The sequence below is a fragment of the Phoca vitulina genome, unplaced genomic scaffold (assembly GCF_004348235.1).
Source record: "Phoca vitulina isolate PV1807 unplaced genomic scaffold, GSC_HSeal_1.0 scaffold69, whole genome shotgun sequence".
Lineage (NCBI taxonomy): Eukaryota > Metazoa > Chordata > Mammalia > Carnivora > Phocidae > Phoca > Phoca vitulina.
Window position 1 is genome coordinate 8067077 of NW_022589772.1, and position 4291 is coordinate 8071367.

General features: G+C 38.5%; 1 pseudogene; it reads left to right on the forward strand.

The window, feature by feature from the left end:
- The first annotated feature begins 2046 nt into the window (after window positions 1–2046).
- On the forward strand, window positions 2047–4012 carry LOC116624702 (annotated as a pseudogene).
- Window positions 4013–4291: the final 279 nt, after the last annotated feature.

Here is a 4291-nt window from a genome sequence, read left to right on the forward strand (position 1 = left end):
AGCATGATCCAAATAATTCCTGGTGGCAACCCAATCAAATGGAAAATATACAATAATCCTTTCTGGAGGAGCTTAATCTTAATTAAGGCTTTTGTAAGATTCCTGCAGATAATCTCCCTCAATACAAGCACATAATCCAAAAACAAGCCTCCATCAGCAAAATCAAACAAGAAAACAGAATGGAAACCACCACAGAATTATTACCAAATGCCAACACAAAAAATAAATGTGTTTAACATATATGTGTGTGTATATGTATGACAGAACATATAAGGAAGAAGCAGATCATTATCAAAAATATGCTAAATGAGTTTTCTAGACTTAATCATTGTAACCACTAGAACAAAAGATTAAAGAAATTTTATACAACAAAGGAGACATACCTGGATAGAGAATTGGTGAACTAGAAGACAAGTGAAAGAAATAATACAGAACACCTCATAGAAAGATAAAGAGAAAAATAGGATTAAAGAGAGGCAAAGAGACTTAAGGAATGGAATAAGTAGTTATTAAGTACACCTCATAGGCATTCCAGAAGCAGAAACATGGGTGAATTTTGGAAAAATAAAAGTCAAATGAAAATTTCTGGTAATAGCCCTGAATTTAGGGAAGCCATGACATCTTGGATCCAGGAAGCACATGTGAACACATTGTAGTGAACCTATGACGTAAGCATAAAGAGCACGATAGCAGACAAAAGGACATGATGCCTAAAAATGGAAAACCAAATAGTGTGACAGCATCCCTCTTTTCATCAAGAAATGGAAGCCAAAAGCAAGTGCTGAGAGAAAATAACTGTCAGTCTACTGTTGTCTACCTGGCCAGAGTATCATTTGATAGTGAACCTATGATAGACATGAATATGGACCACCCAGAACCCCCTCCCAAAGACAGACTCTCTCCTTCAGCTGCTTAGAGTGCAGTCAGCTGGCAGTCCTCAGCCATTAGCCTTTTTCGTCATTACCTCAGCTACAGAGAGCTTCCTTGCCTGAGCTCAGGGACTTCCTCTGATAGCCACATCCAATTTTGATCAAGGAAGGTTGATTAATATATGTCTGGTCCCTTCCTCAGCTATTAATCCTGATTAATTGCCCTGTATACTGAATACTATTTCAGTGTTGGCTCTCTTAAGATCTTAACTCTGAAATACACATGAGAAAAGTCATAACTTGTAGTGTTTCTACTAACTGACACCATATTAAAGGAGCATTTCAGAAATTTTATTTAGGAAAATGGAAGATGATCTGAGATGCAAATAGAAATGGTAGTAGAATGAATTAGCTAATAGGGATAAATGACAAATAGTATCTATATAAAACACTGGTAATCAAAATTATAGCTATATTGGTAATCTGAGTACACAAGCCATTACTAAATATTGCAAATATGCATTACTTGGTTGATTGGAGTGTTCAATGAGAGTAGCTCATAACCCACTCACCATTGGCTTCTCCACTGGAGGACTTGGAGCACCTGTGCCACAGTCATTGGCCCAAAGTGCGGAAAGATGACCCAGGATGAACCAGTAAGAACATTCCTGGGATATCACCTGTGGACATGGAGGAGGAAATGGGTGTGGTTCTTTCTCTGGCCTTTGTTTGCTAGCTTCCTTATGATCAGGAGGACTTAATGATAGGAGTTCAGAGAAACTGACATGTTTCTTGAATCTTTCATCGGATTAAGGAAGGTTTGATTGCTAATATCTCAAATGTGACTTTTGTATCCTCATTTGTAAATGGGAGTGTTAAAAAATCTGTTTAGTAAGGCTTCTTTGCTCCTTTCATCATATTTTAATTTCTAGTATCTCTTCATAATCAAGTTCTTTTTTATTAGCAATAGCATCTGCTGTTCCTTAAAGTTCTCACAGAAAACACCCTGGGAAGCCTTGCCATTTGGACAATACCTCATTGATTGCCTGCATTTCTTTGATGCTTCTTAACTCCTTTTATTTTCGTTTAATTTCTGTAATTTATTTTTACATGAGTACATGTAAAGTGTTTGTATGCATCTCATGCATTATTGAAAAGAATATGTGCCCCCCAAACATGGAGTCTTGTAGCCCAGATCTTACCTGAATTAGGATGAGGGAGTGGTGGGTTCAGGTGGGGCTATGGGCTGTGCCCCTACTTGTGGCCTATCTGCATATCCAACCCCACCCCTACTTTCTCCTGCTCTTCACTCATGGAAGTTGTCAGGCAAATTTTTCACCTACAAGGGACTATGCATCTTCTACCAAGACTCTGTGGGTATGGTTGGAAGTCCTGAAATAGTTGTACTTTTACATGGCTTTCCAACATCCAACTATGACTGGTACAAGATTTGAGAAGGTCTGATCCTGAGGTTTCATTGAGTGATTGCCCTTGATTTCTTGGGCATTGGCTTCAGTGACAAACCAAGACCAGATCAGTATTCCATATTTGAGCAGGCCAGCATTGTGGAAGTACTTTTGGGGTGTCTGGGGCTCCAGAACCACAAGACCAACTTTTTGTTTCATGATTATGGAGTTTTGTTTCTCAGGAGCTGGTCTTATAGGTTCCAGGAGAATGGATCTGGTCAGCTTACCATAAAGAGTCTGTAAGATGGAGGTATATTTCCTGAGACTCACTATCCTCTCCTTCTTCAAAACTTCTCAAAGATGGAGGTATCCTGTCACCCATCCCCACACAATTGAACTTCTTTGTATTCTCCCGAGGTCTCATCCCATTCTTTAGGCTATACACCCGACCCTCTGAGAATGAGCTGTCGACATGTGGGCAGGGTTATGCAACAATAATGGGATAACGTAGTTATCAATAATCTCTAACAGTACATCAACCAGAGGAAGACGTTTAGAAGATGCTGCATGGGAGCTCTGGCTTCTGTAACTACTCCCATTCATTTTATCTATGGGCCATTGGGTCCTGTGAATCCATATCCAGAGTTTTTGAAGCTATACGGGAAAACACTGCCAAAGTCCACAGGGTCGATTCTAGATGACCACATTAGCCACTGTCCACAGCTAGAGGATCCCATGGGCTTCTTGAATGCATATAAGGTCTTCATCGACTCCTTTTAAGCTGGAAAGAGTAGCTCCCCTGTATTATCTCCCCTACTCCCTTATCTGTTGTATATTCCACTTAGGAAGCAATGCCCAAAAGAGGTCCTGGCCACCAAAGAGTATTCTCTCACAAAAGTCCACCTGACTCACGTTGGTGATCAGCATATGGTAAAAAGCCTGCAGATGCTCTGGCTAAGGGTGACCTAACAGTCCACCTCCCATTCTTCTATCATCTGAACAAGTGTATGGACTTGCCTTTGTTTTTGTGCTGTCAGGAAATTCTGATGAGCACTACTATTCACTGATGCAGAAAGAGAGACATTCTTAAAAGTTTTTTAACACTTCTATGGACTTTTCTGAAATATTTAGAAATACTAATTTCAGGCCCATCCTCAACTGGAATCATATGGTAAAGAATTAAGAGATGGTACCTCCTTACTTTTCCTTGAATGGCTTTAAGGTCACATGCTTTTTAAAGTTCTCTAAGCAACACGGCTTCAAGTCACAGAGTCTCCCTTGTCATAATTTTGGATTTCATTTCATCAGCTACTTTTAATTATGACATTTTGTTAAAGTAGGTTTTGGTTTGAATAATGCAGTATTCTAAGTATACTTTAGACTATGATTTACTACACATGTATATTTTATAAGGATACTAAACCAGCATATACTCTGGCAGAGTAGTGAATTTTCCTTTGTTTTCCTTTTCCTATAGTTACATGCTGAATTTCTAGCTTTCAATAACCGTGGAGGGGAAACATATTATGGGACTTTAATCCTTTGAAATTTATTACAATTTGCATTAAACCCCCTTATTTCATCATGTATGCTAAGTATTCCACTTGAAATTTTAAAATAAGTTTTAAATATCCCTTGATGTGAATGTAGAAACCTGTAAAGGATGTCACTCTGAGCCAAACAATGAGATAAAAGCTAAGTAAACTAAAGAAATCCAACTTTTTCTTTAGCTCATTAGAAGAGAGATAAAGCCAAAGGGATTTGGAAAACAAAGAGCTTGCTGCATAAACTCCCAAGAAAAGCTATCATAAAATCAAGTGCAAGTAAATCCTTGTGAGTGGTGCCCAGAAGTTACCAAATACACTGGAAGAAAATTTTGGAAGCCAAAGGCTCACATAGTGCCATTTGATTCTTCAGAGAAAGAGCTGTGGACCATTTAGAAAAATAAAACTCCATTTTACCAAGTCACTTAATTTGTATCATGTTAATTATTACTGCTTCAAAATGCCGTAATTG